This window comes from Dendrobates tinctorius, unplaced genomic scaffold (genome assembly GCF_039654945.1).
Source record: "Dendrobates tinctorius isolate UK_male_01 unplaced genomic scaffold, ASM3965494v1 ptg000143l, whole genome shotgun sequence".
NCBI lineage: Eukaryota > Metazoa > Chordata > Amphibia > Anura > Dendrobatidae > Dendrobates > Dendrobates tinctorius.
In genome coordinates this window covers 30,825,568-30,849,919 of record NW_027361810.1, presented here as the reverse complement: position 1 = coordinate 30,849,919, position 24,352 = coordinate 30,825,568, and the positions used below count along the sequence as shown (strand labels likewise).

The 24,352-nt window shown below is 41.6% G+C and overlaps 1 protein-coding gene and 1 long non-coding RNA gene across 17 annotated transcripts in view; one reads left to right on the top strand and one right to left on the bottom strand.

The window, feature by feature from the left end:
* Positions 1–240: 240 nt before the first annotated feature.
* Positions 241–3,353, bottom strand: LOC141049347 (uncharacterized). Of its 2 annotated transcripts, none has more exons than XR_012220334.1 (2): positions 3,231–3,353; positions 241–1,503 (listed from the first exon to the last, which is right to left on the bottom strand). It is a non-coding gene; the product is annotated as an uncharacterized lncRNA (long non-coding RNA). The 2 variants fall into 2 exon arrangements; XR_012220333.1 differs by lacking the exon at positions 3,231–3,353 and adding an exon at positions 1,935–2,068.
* The window catches only part of BAZ2B (bromodomain adjacent to zinc finger domain 2B), a 379,566-nt gene continuing 355,984 nt past the window's right edge, over positions 771–24,352 (top strand). For all 15 annotated transcript variants that reach the window (XM_073545694.1, XM_073545710.1, XM_073545708.1 and 12 more), the window contains exon 1: positions 771–1,002. The gene's annotated coding sequence lies outside the window, so the exon portion shown is untranslated. The remainder of the gene's footprint in view (positions 1,003–24,352) is intronic.

Below are 24,352 nucleotides of genomic sequence, written 5' to 3'. Positions count from 1 at the left end.
CACGAGCCAACGTAGAACGATGATGCGTCTCTTATTTTTAACATATCTGAATATACAACTGTACACAGAATAGATTTTTAAGGGGTTAAATGGCAGAAAGCCTTAAATTCTCCCACAAAATTGTCATACGTTGTATTCACCTAGCCTTATACGTGCGCGTGAACATTACACGGTGGTTGTTTAATCTGTTTAAGTTGATAATCGAGAAATAAAGATAAAAATAGAAGTTATTTTAAAAAATGACATATAAACACACACATATTTATACATAATAAAAGCAAGAAACAATAAAAATAATATTCATAATAATAAAAAGCAATTATCAATATTTACACTTGTTCAAAACAAATAAATAAGTACAATAATTAAAACTGTCCTGAAAGGATTAATAAATTAATGATTAAATCTTTCTTTATATTTTTATATTTTAGAGAACACGAACCTTATAGTTACATATGTCACAAAAGGAAGTTAGTAAATAATAATAAAAAAAAAGTGAGTTATATTTCTTTGTTTGTTAGAAAAGTAATCTTATCCGAGTATATCTTTACACCAGAGATGGGAATGACATGGAGGTTTCTCTCTTTGGCAAAGGACATCAAATCGATAAACTTGGGGTAAAAAAATAAAATAAAATAAAACAAGCAAATAAACATTTTTTTCCCTCCTTTGCAGACTCTCTGGTTAACAGCAAGTTTCATTGTTAGAGGCTTGTTGGCTGACGTCACTTTTGGTTCATGAAGCTTTGCCTTGAAGTGAAGCTGAATAAAAACCTTGAGAAGAATCTCCTTCAATCTGCTGCAAGGAACTAAACAGACACACACACATAGAGGGAGCACAATTACACCCTCTTCCTTTATGTCCTTTCCCACAGCTCCTGGAGAGACACACAGCACACAAAAAGAGACTGGCAAGGAAAAAGGCAGAGATAACCTACTATCACCTCTCCCTAAAATATTCACCCCCCTGAATCCCTGGCAAGGAGGAGACCCTGGGCATAAGGTGAGTGCACACTAAAGCAGCAGCAGGGCAAGGCAATTACAGCAAGGGGTTACTTCTGAGGGTCCCAACTAGCAGGGGAAGGATTGTTTGGATACATGGGGGGTTCCCTGTGTTGTTATACAGTTCTCTATGGGATCAGTAGGGGTGCTGTAGTCTTACAGAGGGGGAGGCACATGAGAAGGTGAATGCATGCCCTCCCTGTGCCCCTCTCCTATCTCTCCCCTTGCATACTGCTATCTGCTTCTCTGTTTGTTTTCCTGCATTTCTTCCCAGAGGCTTCTGCTAGCTTAATGGGACATTGCATTCAGTATTCCCATATTTAACCCTACAGCTCCCTTTCCGCCCCTCCCGGAGGTGCAAGGTAATGAGGCACCCTAGCTCCTGGAATATATCCTCTTCTGGCAATAGGACACTTATTATTAACCCTTCTCGTTGTCTTGTGTCGCGCCCGGCCGTCATACGAGGTCCACCTCTTCGGTATCGTAGACTATTTCCTTCCTTCTGTAAAGAGGGAAAAAAAAAATTAAAAAAATCTGGAGGATTATTTAAGATTTATTTCCATCCGCAAGTAAATTTTTATTTTTTTATTTTTTTTTTGCCACGAATGTCCCATTTTCTTCCTGTGGGTTTGCAGATATCAAGGGAAACATTTGTTGTTGAGAGAATCAGTCCAGTGTTTAAGTGTAATTCAGTTTTGCACAAATCCCATATGTCTTGCAACTCAATGCCAGGAACATCTGCCAGTAACCGTAAACTGGTGGTAATGCTGTCGATTGGCTTATCCAGCCCCCCCAAATGTCCCATTCATTCCCATCTATTTAAAGCTACGCGTCTTAGTGTTAAAGGGGGTGTTGACTACAAGCGTAATAATAACCCCACCTTCTGTTTTGCATAGTGGTTAGTATCTCAGGGGTTAAGTGAGGTAAGCCTACCTATAAAGTGATTTTAATGCCAAAATCGCCGCAACAACACCATACAAATTCCAGGCTTGATGCCAGGAGGGTAATGTGGATTGATAGGAAGGATCAGGGGGGTGAACAAGGGTGCTGTATATGGAGCATCTGATCACTGCTGTCTTCCTGCACTGCCCTCTTCATCTCTCCTACTCTTTTGTGTTCCTTCCTTGAACAGAATAGCAGCTGCTGACTGGTTGAGTTGTTGAAATTTATCCCTTTGTGTATATAACAATATCCTCCATTTTCCTCCTTTTTTTTTCCCCTGCCCTCTGAACAACAAGCTACTCGCCATCTTGTATAATCTTTTTTTATTTGCAAGATTCTTTAATTAATTAATTTTTATTTATTTTCGATAAGGAAAAGAGAGGGGGGAAGAAGGAACACTCGCACTTTTTTTTTTTTTGCAGATCAGAAGACAAGAATCATCATTGGTCTTATTTATCCGGCCCAAACTTTTATAACGCAGATTATTTCAAGTTTGGATTTTTCTACATTTTTTTTTAATTATTTTTATTATTCATTTTATACAAATCCATTTTGCTCAATTTCGGAAACGGCTTATTTTATTTTTATTTTTTTAATTCTCTTTTCGTCACCTTCTCATCAATTTACAACAGGTGTACAAATACCGTGCCATATGCGAAATGAAATTGTCCCTTTTTTCTTAAATGTGTTTTTCCAAACCTGTCACTTTTTATGGCTTGAAAACGCAATAAGATTTGCTAATTAGCTACATTTCATTATTTTATGCACATTCTTTGTATTTGCTTTGATGATGCAGATGGTTGCACAGAACTTATTTCCCTTTTTTTCCCCCCTTTATTTTATTTTTTGTTTTTTTTATGTTACTGACCTTGAATGGTTCAATGTATAATGCATGACTTCAATTATTTCTTGCCTGTCGAATGTTTATGCCATGTGTAGTGGGTGGAATTTTATGCATTGATTTGTAATAATTACTTTTATTTATTTCTCTTTTATTATTTTTGTTGGTTTGTTTATTTAGTTCTCTTATTTATTTTGTATTAACCCCAGTGGTGCAAGAGTTAAATGATCGTCTATCTGATCCCTATATTGTTATACCCTTTCAGTAAAAGTGGCTTTTTTTTTTTACATTTTGAAAGAGTGGAGTTTTCTTTTTTTTTTTCTTTCCTGATAGTTTTTAGTACTTGCTTGCAAAGTAAGGGTTAATCCATGGGTACTTGTTGTGAAATCAGAGTTTTAAAAAGCAAGGAGCTGTATGCAGGATTCCTTAGAAAAACACAGCCTTACCTCCGGCTACACCAGACTTGTCAGCCCATGTGGGAAGAGAAGACAATCAGCCTCAGTGTTCTTAAAATTGTTTCCTAAACAATACCTACTTTTTTGTCTTATAAAAAGTTCCACCGGTCACATGACCGCTCCTAATAAAACACTTTATGGCTCATCAGTAAGAAGAGCTGGAACCAGGCAGTAGTGAAAAATTAAAGATTCATTCTAAATAGGTACAAATAGAAGTTTTCAGAACCAAAATAATATATAGTACACACAGATATAGATTGTCTAAACTAGATTATCAACACATTAAGCAAGACTTATTTAATTAGCCTTATAAATTAAATCAATTGGGGAAAAAAAAACTTCTAAAATTAAAATTGTGTTAGTTGCAGTAGAGAATCACAAGAATGAAGATTAGTTTTGAAATTACCACGTAAAACATGTTTCTATATTATTAAATAAGACAATTTATTAAGCAGAAACTCAAATTTTAGTCTACAATTTTTTTATTTTTTTTTAAATGTAGATGTCTTTTGCATTTCCTATGGGCCTATGACCCAGTCTTCAACCCCAAGGCTAAGTTCACACGTTCAGTATTTGGTCAGTATTTTCCATCAGTATTTGTTAGCCAAAACAAGGAGTGGGTGACCAATGTCGGACTGGGTTGCCAAGGGCCCACCAGTAACCAACTCCAGGGCCCACTTTTCAGCTATATGCAAATCCTCAATCACAATTGTATATAACAATGATCTGGGTAGATACTTACATGAATAAGAAGCCGCCATTGTCTGTACATAGTGATTGAAATATATTGTGCCAAGTACTGCTCATATAACAGGGCTGTGGTCGTCTCTTGCACAGGGGCCCACCGGAGGATTTTCCTGTTCTCCTGTGGGCCAGTCCAAACCTGTGGGTAATAAATACAGAAGTGGTGACGTGTTTATATTATACTTTTCCTCTGATTGTTCCTTTCCTGTTTTGGTTTTCAAATACTGATGGAAAATACTGACCAAATACTGAACGTGGCCTAATGCTGGGTTCCCTCATCCTTTTGGGGACCGTGATGTGTAGGTTGGCCGTGATCTCTTGACTTGAGCTCAACAGCCTATGAGACTGATGAGTTTGGGTCAGGAGCCCTACAAACGATCTGTATCTGATAGTCCGTACTTGGACCGTTGTCACAGAGCTGTAAATTCGGCCTAAATCCTCATTTTTCTTCTATGTGATCTATCTGTGTTTTCCCCAAGTAGAGTGCCTACCCATTATAGCTTATGCAGCTTTACAAAAATCATAGCTACTCCTCAAGTGGCTATTCAGTTTTCAGATTCAAGCTTTTTCAAAACCGTTTCCGGCGGGGCTCTGACTCTGATCGTATTCAGTCCATAGAACATTTCAACAAGGGATGAGTCAGACAGCTGTTTAACTCGGACGAGAATCACAACGCAATGCTGGGACGGACGGACTGACTGGTGGCTCTCTCGACCTGAGCATGATAGCTGCCGAGAAATACATGCCGTCCTGTTCGGGTCGGGAGAGCCGGCGGCCAGTCCGAGCATTGTGTTGCGATCCTCATCCGAGGCCATCTGACTCTTTCCTAAGGAAGATAATTTGGCACTCACCAAAATAAGTGGTAAGTGCCGGGGTTTTTTTCCCCCTTATTAAAACGTTCAATGGGGTTGTGAAATAAAACAGAGACTTGTCCATTTTTAACTTGAGTCATGGATCAAACTCACCCATTTAAATCAATAGGTCCATAAAAAAATGGACAGCAAATGGATGCTATCCCTGTATCACCTGAGTGCTGTCTGATCTTATTGCTGTCTTTTTGCATACAAGAAAAAAACGGATGGTAAAAATGGACACAATGAATGGATCAAAATCGTATCCAGGCCATTGATGATGAAAAACAGTTCATTTTTTTTTCACATACGAGATAAAAAATTGATGTCTGAATGATGTCTTACAATTTGGCCATTGACCCGTGTATCAAAATAGATCTTCTACTGGACCAGAAGTCGTACGTAATACTGATATGCAGACTGTTGTGTGTCATTTGGAGTCTTGTCCCTAAATATTTTATTGTCGGAGGAGCGTTAGTCCTTTAGGTTAGGGGTTATAAATGCTGGCCTGTATGGCTCAAGGGGAAACTAAAAATCTACTATAAGGTTTCTATTCTTCTTTTTTTTAAATCAAAATAAAGACCATGGGGTTACAGTATGTCCACATAAAATCTGTAGTGAAAATGACAGTTCAAACTCAACGCAAGTGATCTGCTCCCTCTTGGCGTGGCCAAACGGTTCAGTCCACCTTCACATTTATTTGTTTTCCATCTATCTTCGCCCTGCTCTTCTTTGATTGACAGCTCAGGAGTCAGAGAAGGGAGGTGATATATGAAAAATATGTTGCTGGGAAGGTGCACTGAACTGCCCGGCCACATCCAGGGTGCGCCTGTGGTTGGTTTGAACAGTCATTTTGGGCTGACAGACTCCCTTTTAGTGATATTTTTGTTGATGTTATTTTTCTATACATTAATATGATAAATATGTTATTATAGTGACCGTGATCCTTTAGAGTCTCATGATTCGCACTTGTCGGGGTAGATTAGCAGCTGTACCCACACGCAATACTTCAGTTTCATTGGGGCATTGTAGAGATAGCCTAAACCAGTCATTTTTTTTTTTTTCCCTTTTGACATCAGGAAACTTGTCAAAAATAGTTACTTCCCAAAAAAGTAGTAATTATATCATATATACTTCTTAAATACATATATCTGTCTGCATGTAGAGTGGAGGAGTATGTCAGTAACACCTGGCATTCTTCCTGCTCTTTTCATTCAGCTGACCCTGCTTAGGTTACCTGGTCTAGTGTTCCCTGGTCTTTCAAGTAGAGAAATTGTTCTTCCAGCAGTATGATACACCTGTACTTCTGTGACGATAAGCAAAAAATACTCCCTTTTTTTTCTGTTAGGCCTCAGGCCAGGATTGAGGATAATTTACATACAAATTAAAGTCAGCACTATCAGCTGAACCTTTTAGAAATGCAACATATTAAAGGAAATCTGTAAACAGAAAAATGTCTTGCAGTACCGTTTTAATCAGGTTTTTGTATTATTATTTTTTTCTTTAGCAAAATTTTTACTAAAAATAAAAAAAGTTGAGATCTTGCAATTCTCACACTGACCACTGGGGCTAATTTTTACTGTGACTTCCTGTTTTCAGGAAATACACATGTACATTAGCCACAATCAATAGACTATTTTTGTATTGAAGCATCTAATGAGCATGTGCAAAGGTTAAAGGAAGGACGAGGGTCAGCTATGACATTGTTTATTGGAATAGTGCATCCTGTATTATCAACTGGTTATAGAGGTGTTACCAGTCATTATAATCCTGCATCTAATAATAAGGAGCCGGCTGAAAATGCTTCCTAAAAGGACAGAACCTAAAATATCCCAAGCGGTGGGTGTGAAAATTGCAAGAGTATTTCTTTTTTTTATATTTTTATAAAGTTCGTATACTGGATATTGCAAGATTTCTAATTTGTTTTTGTCTAACACAGTTTATGATATGGCAAAAAAAATGTGTTGCTCAGAAAACTGATTTAAATAGTAAATAATTTTTTGACAACATATTCCCTTTAAAGAAGCCCTCCTCCCATCAAAGTTTTTATCATTTTAATATATTGCAATCATCATATTATATAGCACTGTGTACATACATTTGCTCACTTTTCCTTTCTACCCAGTAAATTCTTCTCTTTTCTCTGCTCTATGTAGAAACAGGAAGTCTCTTGTCCCTTAATTTATAATTTCCCTCTTCAACTCCTGACCCAGCTGCTACCTCCTCCCCCCCTGCCAGGGACCTTTGCAGTGACTTATGAGTCATGCAGGGAAAAGAGACTTTCTGTTTCTACATAGAGCTTAGAAGGATTCGGCTAGTTATTAATCACGTGATGTCATAGACCTAATGGAAAAGAGAAGAATTAGCTGGGTAGAAAGGTGAAATGAGCAATTGTAAGTACACAATGCTATATAGTATGATGACTGCAATATATTAAGAGGATAAAAAGTTTGATGTGAGGAGGAGGAGGGCTTCTTTAAGTAACTTCAAGAACTAAAATTTAGGTGGAAGCTTTTTTTGTGTTAGTAGGTCTCACTTGCTCAATAAACTAACATTTAGCAAAGGGCAGAAATTCTCTTGTGTTGACAAGTTTTACTTGCTTAATCTACAAGGGTTTTGAAGCCTCCACAATTTTCCTGGTGTACTAGTGCCAATGTGACCTGCATGGTATTATGTTAGGCCCTTTAAAATGCCTAGTATGGAAAAAAAAACTTTTAACTTTCAAGCCTGCAATAGATGTGATGAAACAGAAATTAATGTATCCAATCAATTAAATTTTGGGGGGATTTTTCAGGATTTTTATCCTTATTTTTTGGGGGGGTTGTCGATTATCATCCTGTAATAATGGTAATTTTGTCAATCTGATTAGTCCAGAGTGCTTGACGAACAATATTTCTCTGTGCAGAACATTAACATCTGGTTGGCCGTAAGTGTGCATGACTTTCAGTAGACGACTAATCAGGTGTGAAATTGTTCCTATCATTAGGAATTATTGAAGCATTTTTGGGATGCTAAGTTGTTCTAACACTATTGTATGGCATGGTCTTCGATTTGGGAGGAAAATCTTGGGTCATCTGTTGTGGAGAGACTTCTGGTGGCCATACACATTACATTAGTGTTACCTGAGTCCACCTATTTTTAACAAGACTGGACGACCATCAATACACGACTCTCCACAAAGGGAAATGTCAGGGAAAAAAGGTTGCATGCAGTTTAATGAATTGGAACTACTACCGTGAGCATATCACTGGAAATTGAACTAAAACAGGATTCTTTATTATGAAGGGTGTCTCAACAGTCAACGCTAAATCCATTGTGTTATCTATTAACACTCAAAAGGTGTATTTTCTCCAAATCTATAATATTCCTTAAAATAAAAAAGATGGGACGTGTCGGATTTCAACATGTCCAATTCTTTGTTTTCATGAGAGGCTTCCCTATAGTACTCCTCTCTCCCCAGTGAGAATCATGCATGGTCAGTTTAGGGGTCATGGGGCTTCGATTGGAAGGTCTGTCTGCCAAATTAGCATTTTAACAAATGTATGACCACATTAAGAAGAATAACAGTGAAAATTTTAGGTAGAAATGAGCAAAAATTTAAAAGTATAGATTGTATGGAGAGTTGGAATTTCATTACTGATCCTTTTTGTTTTTCTTGAGTGATTTCTCCTCTCATGTATGGTCGGCTGAACCAAGCACACATGTGTATGGGAACGTCGGAAGAGATAGCTGTAAAATAAAATGTTCCTTTAATATGAGTATCATGCGAAGTCCCCTACATGGTCTCAATATTTATCTGTAGAATCAGACTGTGTATGACCAGTATAATAGATCTCTGCTAGATTGGACCCCGATGCCCATCCGTGTAACGACCGTCCGCTGACGCCAGTAGAAACTTCAACAGATGAAGTGTATTGCACATCGGGTCCCCGCGCGCCACAATGCACGCTGCCGGCTAATCAGACAACAGGACAGAGGAATATTTGTGTGTCTATGGCTATGTTTAGGAATCCTCCATGAGGACATTAGTCATGTAGTTGCACCATTGGCCTGTGCGATAACTTATAGTTAGAAATTGGCAAAAAGATTCAAACTACCCTTGTCCATTGTCCAATTCAGTCCCCCTCAGCAGCAGGTGCAAACTTCAGCACTGACAATCCTCTGCCCGGATTTCTAAATTTCATGACAAAATGACGTCAACTGGGCTAAGTCATCGGCAGGATGCCGGGCGGAGGAGTGAACACTGGCCTTTTCCAGCTGCCATGGAGGAACGAACTCGACTCTGGATCTGGGTCGTTTTCTTTTTGCTCATCTCTACTTCAGATGTTCTGTCGATATTTACCTTTCCTTTGACAATAAGATTTCCTTTCAAAAGAGGATTAGTAACCAACTTCCTTGGGGAATTTACACTGACACACCTGGATTCCTTTTTTATTTTTGCTTAATTGGTAATTCCTTTCTGTTGAAATCACCTTTGGGTTTTTTTTCCCCTTTTTTTTTTTTTTTTCCATTTTTTTTCATACTCTCAAACTTGTTACTTCACTGCCCAAATTATATTTGAAACTGCATACGTTTTTTCATGTATAAGTAACATAATAGGTGGAGAAGGTCTGATCTTAAGGTTATTTTTTTGCTTTGTGGTATTACAGTAAGCTCTGGGGCTTCCTACAGTCCTGTTGAAAAGCATGGTGACATCACCTGTTACTCAACAGTTGTAGCTGTGCCCGCAGCTCTAGATCATGGCATGGTTGGTAGAAGGCGCATAGGGCATGTTGTGTAAGCACCAAGCCTGGAAGAGTTATTAACTCACTAGGAAGATTGTACTTCGCTTGCTCAAGCCATAGACTCTTAATTTCTGGTTTGGCATATGTTGGTTGCACGGAGGCCTATTTGACGTGTGCATTTTTTTTTTTTTTTCAGATCTTTGGGAAAGTACTGACTTTCCTAAAGGAGATCAGCTGAGAATAAGAGTCTTATTGGCGATGCTCCATGGGACAAAAGTATGCAGATTAGCTCTCTCACCAACTTCTCACAATATCAGCCACAAAGTGTATCATCCCAGCACTTAAATTAGGCTAGGTTCACACCCAGCGCATTTTTTTCTCATTCGAGAGAATCGGAACGATTATGCTAATCACACTCTGATCAAACTCTGATTAGCGTTTGATCCAATTTTTCGTGGATATAGAGAAGATGGAAAAAGAAAATTCTCCATCTTCTCCATTGTGTCAGTCCATGACAATGGCACATCACACCCATATCACACGAGTGCAGTCCGATGTTTTCCACCGACTCGTTGACTTGCATGCCCGAGTGCGATCCGACTATCAGATGCGAATCGTACATGCTGCGATTTCTTCTTTAGATATCCTGTATCTAAGGAAAACCTCTGACACGTGTACGGCCTCATAGAATAACAGTGGTCCGAGTGCGATCCGATGTTTTGTCAGATCGCACTTGGACTGGAAGTACAGTCATGTGCATGAGCCCTTAACATGACACGTTAAGTTTCAACTCCAGCCTCTATTTATTAATATCGAAAACTTGCTTACTAAAGAAATAAAAAGATGACGTGTCATCAAATTCATATACTGTATATCTCCATATGATCTGAGACGGGTCCATTTTTCACTTTTCCTTTTTCCCAAAATAATGCAGCCTCTGGTCATTTGTTCACAGCAACTTTAACAATATTACGGCATCAACACTTGGGGCCCGATTCATTAACGCTTTATGCTGGCGTAAAAAGTTTGGAAAAGTCGCAAGATTTTGGAATAACTCGAGGCTGCTCTAAAATTTTGTGACTTTTGGTGTTCTCACCCAACTCTGACAAAGTGGATAGCGCTGCGGCGGGATGGAAAGAGTGGGGACCGACGCTCATTGAATAAATGACTGAGAGCAGAATTCGTTATACGCCACAAATCTTACTCAAGTTCTCCACGAGGAGATCCACACAAAGGTAGACATCATTTCGCTCCCCGACTGGTTCAATAGGAGGTGTGTGCCTCTAAGGCTATGTGCACACGTAGATTTTGGTCCTGCGGATTTTTCTGTGCGGATTTGGAAAAATCTGCAGGTACACTCTCAGGTCAAAAGACCTGCGGTTTACCTGCGAATTAGCCTGCGGTTTAGCCCTGCGGATTCACACTTCTACAATGGAGAAGGTGTGAAACCGCAGCGGAATCCGCACAAAGAATTGACATGCGGCGGATCTGAACCCGCAGCAAATCCGCGCGGTAAAATTTGCAGCATGTGCACAGTGTTTTCCAGTTTACCATTGAAAACAATGGTACTGTACAATGCACCTAAATCTGCTGCGAACCCGCAGAGCCCGATTTCACTGCGATTTTACCGCGATTTTCGCGTGCGATAATCAAGCACTTTCCAAGCGATTTGAAGCATCGCTTGGAAAGTGATTGACAGGTTGGTCACACTCGTCAAACATAGTGTTTGACAAGTGTGAGCAGCTTTTTACTATTGAGGCCGCCTATGCGGCCTCAATAGTAAAAGATAGGATGTTAAAATACTAAAAAAAATAAAAAAATCGGGGTATATTTACCTTCCGGCGTCCCGCGCTGTCATCCCGGGCCTCAGCGTTCCCAGTAATGCCTTGCGAGACCTGTGATGACGTAGTCTCACGTTGCTATAGCGATCTAGAGTCACGCGAGACTACGTCATTACAGGGCCTTGCCGCAAGGCATTACTGGGAACGCTTAGGCCGGGAATGCAGCGCGGGACACCGGAAGGTAAATATACCCCGATTTTTTTTATTTTTTATTCTTTTTTTTACAGGGGGATGGTACCCAGGGCCTGGAGGACAGTCTCCTCTCCTCCACACCGTGGGTACCAACCGCACATGAGACGCTTAACTTCCCGCATGGTGGGCATAGCCACATGCGTGAAGTAAGCAGTTCTCATGCATTCCTATTGGTGCAGAATCGCGGCAATTCTTTGCGATTCCGCACAAAAGAATGAGCATGCTGCGATTTTTTTCCGCAATGCGATTCCGCCGCGGAAAAAAGCGCAGCATTAGCACAGCATGTGCGGAATGCCATAGGAATGCATGGGGGGCATTCTGTACACGATTTTTAAACGTTTTTGCAGCGCAAAAACGCTTAAAAATCGCTACGTGGGCACACAGCTGAAACGCTGCGGATCCGCAGCAGAATCCTCACTGTGTGCACATAGCCTTAAAGAATTGGGAGCCTTACACTTCTCTCTGACTCCTCATCAAGACCAACGTGAAGATTGCCAGTCTGAGCTCTGGTTCTGCCTGAGTTGATGGCACAAGCTGATCAGAGCAGAGCTCTATCAATGTGACATCAAAGCTGCAGACAATGAGAATAGCAGTGGAGACTCAGTGATGGAGCCAGGGAGGGTGAGTAAGGCACAGTTTGTTTTTTTGTTTGTTTTTTTTTTAACTGCAGTCAGGGTTTTTCCAAAACTGTAAAAAAAAAAATAAAAAAAAAAATTAAATGTTGATAAAAGTTGCAGTGAGCAAACGACCAGAGATGACTGCATGATATGGTAAGAAGCAAAGTGAAAAATGTGGACATCTTAGGTCGCATGGAACGGTGCATGGTTTGATGACTTTTCATCACTTATTAAGCAAGTTTTCAATGGTGACCTTTCATTAATGGAGGCTGGAATTGAAGATTTATGTATCATGCTATTTGAAGTGCTGGGATAACACACTTCAGGGTCAATGTTGCCTAAAGCCCCCGTCACACACAGCGATCTGGCTAGCGACATCGCTGCTGAGTCACAAGTTTTATGACGCAACAGATATCCCACCAGCGAGATTGCTGTGTGTGACACTTATCAGCGACCGGCCCCCCCTGCCGGGTATCGCTGATCGTCCTGGAATGGCTATGACATTTTTTTTGATCGTTGGTCTCCCGCTGGCCAGCACGCATCGCTGCGTGTGACAGGCGAGAGACCAGTAATCAGCGAGCTGGAGCTGGAAGCCAAGGTAAACATCGGGTTTCTAAGCGCTGCACGGCGCTTAGAAACCCGATGTGTACGTTAGATACCAGCGCGCTGGTGCAGGGAGCTGGTAACCAAGGTAAACATCTTACCTTGGTTACCAGCGCGCTGGTATCTAAGGTACACAGCGGTCGCTGGTGCTGATCGCTGGTGAAGCTGCCTGTCTGGCAGGTCACCAGCGATCATGTAGCGACACACCAACGATCCTGACAAGTTCATATCGTTGTCGGGATCGCAATGTGTGATGGTGCCCTTAGACTAAAGAAGGTGAAGATGTGATTTCTTGTAGTAAGTAATGACGTGGTAAGTCGTTTTTCTTTTCCTTGTTTATAATCTTAAATATTGGACTGGTCCACAAAGCCAGTACCACTCCAATCCCTATGCAAGTTAAAGGCTATGCTCACACGTTGCATTTTTGCTGTGTTTTTTTTTTATGCAAAGTTTAAGTCTATGTTTAAGCTACTTACAAAAAGCAGGTTTTGCTTAGTTTGTGCTGCGTTTTTCGTTTAGTTTTTGCTGACTTTTTGTCAGTGTACATTTGTCTTTTGTGCATGCTGATAAACAGGGCCGGCGTTAGGGGCAGGCAGACCAGGCAGCTGCCTAGGGCCCCCGCTCCTCCACGGGCTCCCAGCCAGCGGCACATCACACAGCCGCTATGGGGCCCCTGTGAGGCAGGGGGGCCCGCCTGCCCCCAGCGCTGACTCCCGCCGCCGCATTGAAGGAGGCAGTGATGGAGGAGACAGCGTCAGCTGACGCTCCCTCTCCCATCATTCCCCGCTCTGCCTCTGACACAGCAGGGGTGCGATGACATCATCGCGCTCTCACTGTGTGCCAGACAGAGCAGGAGGAGACAGGAGCAGCCAGCAGCGCAGGCACGAGGAGAACGTGAGGAGTGTTTTTTTTTTTTTTTTTTGTTTGTTTGTTTTTTTTTAAATCAGTGTGAGTACTGGACTGTGGGGCCACTCTGGGTGGACTATATACCATGCTGCGGGGACTATATACCATGCTGGACTGTATTATACCATGCTGGACTGTATTACACCATTCTGGGGGGCTATATACCATGCTGGGCTGTATCATACCATGCTGGGGGGCTATATACCATGCTGGGCTGTATTATATCATGCTGGGGGGGCTATATACCATGCTGGGCTGTATCATACCATGCTGGGGGGGGCTATATACCATGCTGGGCTGTATTACATCTTGCTGGGGGGGCTATATACCATGCTGGACTGTATTATACCATGCTGGGGTGGCTATATACCATGCTGGACTGTATTACACCATTCTGGGGGGGCTATATACCATGCTGGGCTGTATCATACCATGCTGGGGGGGCTATATACCATGCTGGGCTGTATTATATTATGCTGGGGGGGCTATATACTATGCTGGACTGTATTATATCATGCTGGGGGGGCTATATACCATGCTGGGCTGTATTATATCATGCTGGGGGGTCTATATACCATGCTGGACTGTATTACACCATTCTGGGGGAGCTATATACTACGCTGGGCTGTATTACACCATTCTGGGGGGATATATTCCATGCTGGGCTGTATTACACCATTCTGGGGGGGCTATATACCATGCTGGACTGTATTACACCATTCTGGGGGAGCTATATACTACGCTGGGCTGTATTACACCATTCTGGGGGGATATATTCCATGCTGGGCTGTATTACACCATTCTGGGGGGGCTATATACCATGCTGGGCTGTATTACACCATTCTGGGGGAGCTATATACTACGCTGGGCTGTATTACACCATTCTGGGGGGATATATTCCATGCTGGGCTGTATTACACCATTCTGGGGGGGGCTATATACCATGCTGGGCTGTATTACACCATTCTGGGGGGCTATATACCATGCTGGGCTGTATTATACCATTTTGGGGGGGCTATATACCATGCTGGGCTGTATTATACCATGCTGGGCTGTATTACACCATTCTGGGGGGGTTATATACCATGCTGGGCTGTATTATACCATGCTGGGCTGTATTACACCATTCTGGGGGGGGCTATATACATGCTGGGCTGTATTATACCATGCTGGGGGGCTATATACCATGATGGGCTGTATTATACCATACTGGGCTGTATTATTCCATTCTGGGGGGCTATATACCATGCTGGGCTGTATTATACCATTTTGGGGGGCTATATACCATGCTGGGCTGAATTATACCATGCTGGGCTGAATTATACCATGCTGGGCTGTATTATACCATGGTGGGCTGTATTTTACCATGCTGGGCTGTATACCATGGTGGGCTGGGCTGTATACCATGTGGTGCTGGGCTATATACCATGTGGTGCTGGGCTATATACTATGCGGCTGTGTTATATACCATGGGGGGTACATTTTACATTATATTCTATAGGGAGAGGCTGCGTTATATAATATGTGGGGCTACACTATATTCTATGGGGAGGTGGGCTGTATTATATTCTATTTGGGGATACATTATATTCTACGGGGGGCTGTATTATATTCGATGGGGGCTGCATTATACTATATGAGGAGGGCTACATTATACTATATAAGGGGCTGCATTATATCCTATGAGGGGGTTGCCATATATTCTATGGAGGGGCTATATGGGGGGTGGGGCTGCATTATATTCTATGGGGGTTACATTATATTCTGTGGAGTGGCTGCATTATACTCTGGGGTAGCTGCATTATTCTCTAAGGGATGGCTGCATTATACTATGAGGGGGGCTGCATTATATTCTATGGGGGTTACATTATATTGTATGGCGGGGCTGCATTATACTCTGTGGGGTGGCTGCATTATGCTCTATGTGGACTGCATTATACTGTATCGAGGACTATGGGGAATACATTATATGAAGAACTATGAGGTACATTATGCTATGGGAAGTGAATTGTACTACATGGGTGACTATGGCAGTGCATTATACTATATGAAGAACTATGAGGAGTGTATTATACTATATAGAATCATAGAATCGTAGAGTTGGAAGGGACCTCCTGGTCCAACCCCCTGCTCAAAGCAGGATTCGCTAAATCATCCCAGTCAGATGTCTGTCCAGCCTCTGTTTGAAGACTTCCATTGAAGGAGAACTCACCACTTCTCGTGGCAGCCTGTTCCACTCATTGATCACTCTAACTGTCAAAAAGTTTTTTCTAATATCTAATCTGTGTCTCCTCCCATTCAGTTTCATCCCATTGCTTCTAGTCTTTCCTTGTGCAAATGAGAATAAAGTTGATCCTTCTACAATGTGACAACCCTTGAGATATTTGTAGACAGCTATTAAGTCTCCTCTCAGTCTTCTCTTTTGCAAACTAAACATTCCCAAATCCTGCAACCTTTCCTCATAAGACAGGGTTTGCAGACCGGTCACCATTCTGGTCGCTCTTTTCTGAACTTGCTCCAGTTTGTTGATGTCTTTTTTAAAATGTGGCGCCCAAAACTGGACACAGTATTCCAGATGAGGTCTGACCAAAGAGGAGTAGAGGGAAATAATGACTTCACGTGATCTAGACTGTATGCTTCTGTTAATACATCCTAGAATTGCATTTGCCTTTTTTGCTGCTGCATCACACTGTTGACTCATATTCAGTCTGTGATCTATTAGTATACCCAAGTCTTTTTCACATGTACTGTCACTTAGCCCTATTCCTCTCATTCTGTATATGCTTTTTTCATTTTTATTGCCCAGATATAGTACTTTGCATTTTTCCCTGTTAAAAACCATTCTGTTAGTTGCTGCCCACTTCTCCAGTTTATTTATATCTTTTTGAATCCTCTCTCTCTCTTCTCTAGTATTAGCTATCCCTCCTAGCTTTGTGTCATCAGCAAATTTAATCAGTTTACCCTCAATTCCTTCATCTAAATCGTTGATAAAGATGTTGAACAATACAGGGCCCAGGACAGAGCCCTGTGGTACCCCACTTGAGACATTCTTCCAACTGGATGTGCAGCCATTTACGACCACTCTTTGGGTCCGATCACTAAGCCAGTTATGAATCCACCTAACAGTTGCCTTGTCCATTCCATACTTAGTCATTTTTTCAATAAGGATTGTATGAGAGACTTTGTCAAATGCTTTGCTGAAGTCAAGATATGCTATATCTACAGCATTTCCTTGATCCACCCAATCAGTGATTCCATCATAGAAGGAAATTAAGTTAGTCTGACATGACTTATTAGTTACAAACCCATGCTGACTCTGTTTAATCACTTCATTCTTATCCAGGTACTGACATACATGTTGTTTAATAATTTGTTCAAAGATCTTTCCTGGTATAGAAGTCAGACTCACCGGCCTATAGTTGCCTGGGTCCACCTTCTTCCCCTTTTTGAAGATAGGAACAACATTTGCTCTTCTCCAGTCTTCTGGCACTTCTCCTGTTCTCCAAGAATTTTCAAAGATTATGGAGGACTGAGCAGTGTATTTTAATATATGGAGGGCTATGAGGAGTGTATTATACTATATGGAGGACTGAGGAGTGTATTATACTATATGGAGGACTATGGGGCAGATTATATTATATGGAGGACTATGGGGTGTAAACTGTAGATGTGCTGCTGATAACATGATACTGTATGGTGATCTGTTAGGGTGTGTGCACACGTTGTGGATTAGTCTGCGGCTTTTTCTGCAGAGAATCCATATCTCTTGGCAGAAACTGCAGGGTAAAACACATGCATTTTTCCTGCGGATTCCTAGTATGTGTACAGCGGATTTGATGCAGGTTCTAGTGCGGTTTGGCAGTGCGGATGAGAGATTGATTGATTTTATGTCCCGGAACGTACACTGCAGCTACGGTTCCGCAAAAAAAGAAGTAAATGCTGCGGAAAATAAACCGCAGCAAATCTGCGCGGAATTTTCCGCAACATGTGCACGGCGGATTTGGTTTTCCATAGGTTTACATGGTACTGTAAACCGCATGGAAACTGCTGCGGATCCGCAGGACCAAATCCACACCCCCTTAGTGATCCATTAGGGATCGTTCTGTTCCCATCATTCTTTCTCAGACGGTGGAAAGAGGCCGGGAAACAAGTGTTGAACGACTTCAATATTGTTGATCACACTCATTTAGCGGCCTGAACTCAGCGCATGTAAATACAATCGAAATGCTTCCGTGTGATGTGCAATATGTTAGCATTTGGGGCCCAATTTTAAACTTTGCCTAGGGCCCCACTTTGCCTAAAACCGGCCCTGCTGATAAAGTATAGTGCATAAAAAAAATCTAATTCAACTTAATCAGGATTGGCACCAAAAATGCAGCAAAACCTGATACCTGCGATTTTTGCACTATCCAATGCTTTCAATGGGTGAAAAATGCTGAAATAAGTGACCTTGCATTTTGTAAGGGTCCCGTTTCACATAGCGACGCACCAGCGATCCCGACAATGATACGACCTGGTAAGGATCGCTGGTGCGTCGCTACATGGTCGCTAGTAAGCTGCCAAACAGGCAGATCTCTTCAACGACGCACCAGCGATCCCGACAGCGATATGACCTGGTAAGGATCGCTGGTGCGTTGTCACATAGCAGCTATTCTGAACTATTCCAGCCTGTGTCCCTGAGTTCTGCGTCGCCAACGAGGTCACTCGTCGGCGTCAATCACAGCGATGCATGCTGGCCAGCGGGACGCCGACGCTGAAAAAATGGCCCAGGAGTCCAGGACATTCGAGCACGATCAGCGATATCCAGCGGGGGGGCCGGTTGCCTCTGTGTCACATGTAGCGAGATCGCTGTTGCGTCGGTGACGCATCAGCAATCTCGCTAGCGATCTCACTATGTGAGATGTGGCCTTTAAAATGCAGCTCTTTGACAAAACAGTCAGGAAAAAAAAAACAAGCTGTGTGCACAAGATTTCTGAAATCTCATAGACTTTGCAGGTACTGTGAAACGCAGCTGAAAATTAGCATAAAAAAGCAGCATTAAAATGCTGCAAAAACGCAACGTGTGAACATAGCCAAAGAGGTTGTCCTGGATTATAAGAACTTTAAATAAAAAATTATGAGCAACTCATAAGAGAGGTGAGGCTTTGTGTTTGAAATCTAGCAGCCATGTTTTTCTTATTATGGACAATTCTTTAAAATGTATTTTTTGTATAAGCAGACGAAGCCATGAATTTCTTTTGTGCATTTACATATTTAGTACAAATCACAAGCAAACTGCAAAAATATTAGCAAGGATTAGGTTTCTTGCAAGAAAGGAGCCTGACATTTATAACTTTAGCCGGATGCATTCGATGCTTCATTTTAATTCCCTGTTGAGTGGAAGAAAACAGAGAATATCTTTTGTTGGAGAAATAATTTTTCTCTGCCAAATATGTGAAATTCTAAGAAGGAAAATGTTTAAATAGTGAAGCATCTTTTGGAGCAGATTGTTGTAAATTGAGCATGCGGGAAAATCTCTGATCCTGTAACTGTACAATAGACAGAATAGAGACGATCCAGGGATTATCACATTCATAAGATAACCAATTGCTTTAGGAGATCCCATGTGTAAATGTTGTTTTTTTAGTTTGTTTGTCTTTTTTCATTATTTCTATAGTGGAAACCTATTTCACAAAATTTTAGAGACCTTGTAATATCTTATAGTAATATCTTCTTGCTGCCAGCCTGCACCACCAACCAGCGGCTACTCCAGGGACTTAAGGGCCTTTCTCACATAGCCAGATCGCTAAAGCGTCACCGATTTTGTGACGCAACAGTGATCTCACCAGCGATCTCGCTTTGTGTGACACGTACCTGAGACCGCCCCCTTGCTGGATATCGCTGATCGTGCTCGAATGGCCTGGGCCATTTTTTCGTCGTTGGCATCCCGATGGCCGGCATGCATCGCTGTGTTCAGTGCCAACTAGCGACGTCGTTGGCGACGCAGAACTCATGGACGCAGGCTGGAGGTTGTCAGAATCGCTGTGGTGTGACAGGTAACAGCGACCCCCGACGTATCGCTGCTGCGTCGCCAGATAGATCTGCCTGTTTGACAGCTCACTAGTGACCATTTAGTGACGCACCAGCGATCCTGACCAGGTCGTATCGTTGTCGGGATCACTGGTGCATCGCTAAATGTAATGGGACCCTTAGTCCAGGGTCCCTCTCTGTGTGAATCCACAGACAAAAAATTTTCATATGTCACAAGCAGTCTTTAATCTTATTTTTTATCAAATGTAGATATCTGGTTTTGTGGATAAATGTGGGTTTGGAAAGTAATGGTGTCACTCACTGTAGGAAAGATGAAGTGCAACATGAAGGGATAAGGAAAAGGGAGTCCAACACTAGGGAAGGGGGTAAGTGGAGACCCCTAGACAGATATAAAGTCACCCTGTCTGCCCTAAACTTTCCTATATAGGTTATGCACCTATTGCCGAGCAGGAACCTAATCCCTGCCTGACCCTGGCAATAAGCCCTGCTTAGGGAAAGAAGGGGAATGCACTAGTCAATCTCCACTACAACTAAAGACAGCTGGATAGACAAACAAGGGGAACACTTATTAGAGTAGACTCAGAGATGTAACACAGATGTCCTCCAACAACACCAAAGAGGAAGATAACCGACTGCTATAGGTCCAAGCCTCAACAGGGGAAGATGGAAATATCACCAGCGATTCCCAGCAGCAAGCTGGGAATCTATAAACACACTGATCCAGGTGTGTCTCTAGAATCACTGCGTTGAGAAACATGTGATGGTGTCTCCGCAGTGTTGGATGTTGATCTCCATGAGGTCATTGATCCTCATTTTTCACAGTCTTCTACTAGGCATTGCTTCTACTGGCCAGTTTCTCACTCCACACTGATGAGGGGCAATACCCCGAAACAGCTGTCTGTGGATGGATACCATGTTTTGGCATAGGTGGTTTCCTTCATTGGAGACTGCCCTTCCCGTGGTTGTTCCTTCCCGGGGAAAGACCTGGCTAGTCATTGCTTGCGTTGAGAAACATGTGATGGTGTCTCCGCAGCTTGTGTTTTGCATGTTTTTACATATTTCCCATAAGGGATGGGGGCTTTGCTCTAGAATCACTGCGTTGAGAAACATGTGATGGTGTCTCCGCAGTGTTGGATGTTGATCTCCATGAGTTCATTCATCCTCATTTTTCACTATCTACAGTTTCAGACATACCCGTGACAAAAGGAACAGAACACTGGTGTCGTCTTAGTTTAAGGAGCAAAATACATTGTTCAACTACTGTTACATTGCTTTTAAAACTTTACACAATGCGTTTTTATATTTGAGAACTTAATGGAGGTTTTTCTATTAAAAGTCAATTTTTGTTATCAAACATAAACTAATGCAAGCAGACAGTGACTAAATCTAAATGAAAGTCAGTGAGCTTTAATATGTTTCCTCGGTGCAGTTTAGAACAGTTTGTCGGTGTAAATAATTTATGACAAGAAATTGTATTTATACTTCTTGAAGTGGAATTAAAATCTCAATCAGACATAGCAACTTAGCAACGTCATTTTTTTAGCCCCAGTAACCAGTAAAATTACTTTTTCTTCTTAGCTAATCTCTAGGACATATAAGTTAAATATACCAGTAATTTGTGGCTATTTCCATCTGTGATGTCTGTATAACTTAGGGTATGTGCTGCTTGACAAAAATTAATTACCTCTTTTGGCAGCAAACATAAAGCTATCAGAATTACACAGATTTGTTTTTCCCCCAATCCCTGGTTTGTAGTACTTTAGAACCATGATGCTTGGTTTCCAGCAGCTGTGTGGCCAGTCTCTTGTTTCTAGTGGTTTTAGTGCCATGTTCTCTCATTTTCAGTGGTTTAGTGCTAAGGTCTCTCGTTTCCAGTAGTTTAGTGCCAAAGTCTTTGGTTTCCACTGGTTTAGTTTCATGGTCTCAGGTTTACACTGGTTTAGTACAAAGGTCTTTCATTTTTCGTGCTTTAGGGCCGAGGCCTCTTGTTTCTGGTGGTTTAGTGCAAAGGTGTTTTGTTTCCACTGGTTTAGTGGCAAAGTTTCCCATTCACAATGGTTTAGTGCCAAGTTCTCTTGTTTCTAGTGGTTTGGTGCCAAGGTGTCTTGTTTCCAGTAATTTAGTGCCAAGATGTTTCTTTTCCAGTGGGTAAATGCCAAGGTCTCTATTGTTTCTACTGGTTTAGTGCCAATGTCTCACATTTCCCGTGGCTTAGTGCCAAGGTCTCTCGTTTTCAGTCATTTAGTGACAAGGTCTTTAGTTTCCACTGTTTTAGTGTCATGGTCTCTCGTTTCCACTGGTTTAGTGCCATGGTGATTCATTTCCACTGGTTTATAGTCCTGATCTGTCATCTCCACTGGTTTAGTGCCATGGTCTTTTGTTTCAAATGGTTTAGTGTCAGTCTCATTTTCAATGGTTTAGGGCCAAGGTCTCTTGTTTTAGTGGTGTAGTTCCATGGTGTCTTTCTTCCAGTGGTTTAGTACCAAGGTGTTTAGTTTTTAGTGGTAAGGTCTCTTGTTTTCAATAGTTTAGTGCCAAGGTCTCTTGTTTTCAGTCATTTAATACAAAGATCTTTAGTTTTCAGCGGTTTACTGCCATGGTCTTTTGCTTCCACTGGTTTAGTGCCAAAGTCTCCCATTTTCAGTGGTTTAGGTCCAAAGTCTCTGGCTTCCAAAGGTTTAATAGCTCTATCTTGATTTCTGATAGATTAGAGTCCCAGTGCCTTGTTTTTAGTGATTTAGTACCCGGTCCCTTATTTCCACTATTTTAGATCTCCTTTTCCTGGTTTCTAATGATTTAGGGTCATGGTGGATAATCTGCCAGTCCTTGGTGGACAGTGTGTTCACTTATCTGACTTCTTATTCCTAAGAGCTCTCTTTTCTCTTGAGATGGTCGCATACCTCATACTGTATATCCAAATGAGTCTATAAATGTTAATGCTATTGTCTCCCCCCATAGAATCATAGAATCGTAGAGTTGGAAGGGACCTCCTGGGCCATCTGGTCCAACCCCCTGCTCAAAGCAGGATTCGCTAAATCATCCCAGTCAGATGTCTGTCCAGCCTCTGTTTGAAGACTTCCATTGAAGGAGAACTCGCCACTTCTCGTGGCAGCCTGTTTCACTCATTGATCACTCTAACTGTCAAAAAGTTTTTTCTAATATCTAATCTGTGTCTCTTCCCATTCAGTTTCATCCCATTGCTTCTAGTCTTTCCTTGTGCAAATGAGAATAAAGTTGATCCTTCTACAATGTGACAGCCCTTTAGATATTTGTAGACAGCTATTAAGTCTCCTCTCAGTCTTCTCTCTTGCAAACTAAACATTCCCAAATCCTGCAACCTTTCCTCATAAGACAGGGTTTGCAGACCGGTCACCATTCTGGTCGCTCTTTTCTGAACTTGCTCCAGTTTGTTGATGTCTTTTTTAAAATGTGGTGCCCAAAACTGGACACAATATTCCATTCCATGTAAGGTCTTCCTGGCCAAGTATACGCAAGTTCTCAACAGAGAGAGGGGATAAAGCCCATCATGCCGATTAAATAGTTGACGGACAAACGATGGTTTAACCGATCATTCATCTGACTGCTATCTCTGCTGACTCTTTCATGCACAGAAACACTCAGCTCTCTTGCGTGCTCCTGTCTTCTCTAGAAAGAGCCATCACCAGACTAATTTGGCAGCGGTTTATCTCCCCGAGAACAAAAGGATCGGCAATCTCAAATTGGATATACTGGATCCATATTCCCCCCCCCCGACATCATGTGTTGGGAGTAGAGTTGGGGGAGGAAATCATACACATAGACTCTCATCTGAGCCAGCAGATATCAGCTGGTTTTGGCCGACATTAGTCTAATGTGTATGTTAGGCCTCAAGACTCCTAACAGATACCTTCCATGGTGATCTTACTCGAAAACAAAAGACAAGTCATATTCCAATCTAGCATATCCAATTCTACATTCCCTCGACTTTAGTCTTTGGAGACAGGTAAGACCCCACCACACATATGAGAGGTCAGCTGATCAACCAAATTGGAAAGTCTTGCTTTAGTTTTTTTAATACGTATGGCCACCTTTATTCTAACAGACAGTTTGCTTTAGAGTTAATAGTTAGGCAACTATTGAACTTTTGCATTAAGATTAAGACATTTAATATAAATATATTTTGGACTAAATTAAGGCTTGAGAGGATGGGGTGCACCATGAGGCATAACACTTACAGGTCATGTGTAGCATTTGCAGCTCTCCATCATTCACTTCATTGGAGCTAATTTGCGCTACCAGACACAACCTATCGACAATGGTGGCGTGATTTTTGGAAGTAGGCAGTTGGTTTTTTTTTTGCTTTTTTTTTTTTTTTTTTAAATCCTGGACACCCGTTTTAAGCACTCTTTCTCCAGGGAGGGAACCATTTATATTGATGCTTTTATTCCTTCTCGGTCTCCATCTAAACCTCCTGTTCCGGGTGGGCTTTTATCTCATATTTCTATACTTCATCCAGAACATCTGTTTTTCTGCAGGGATTGTCTGTCCTGGAGGGGGAAAAAATGCAAATTGATTAGGACTTTGTGTAAACCCCTTTCATAATTAATGCACTATATACAAAGGAAA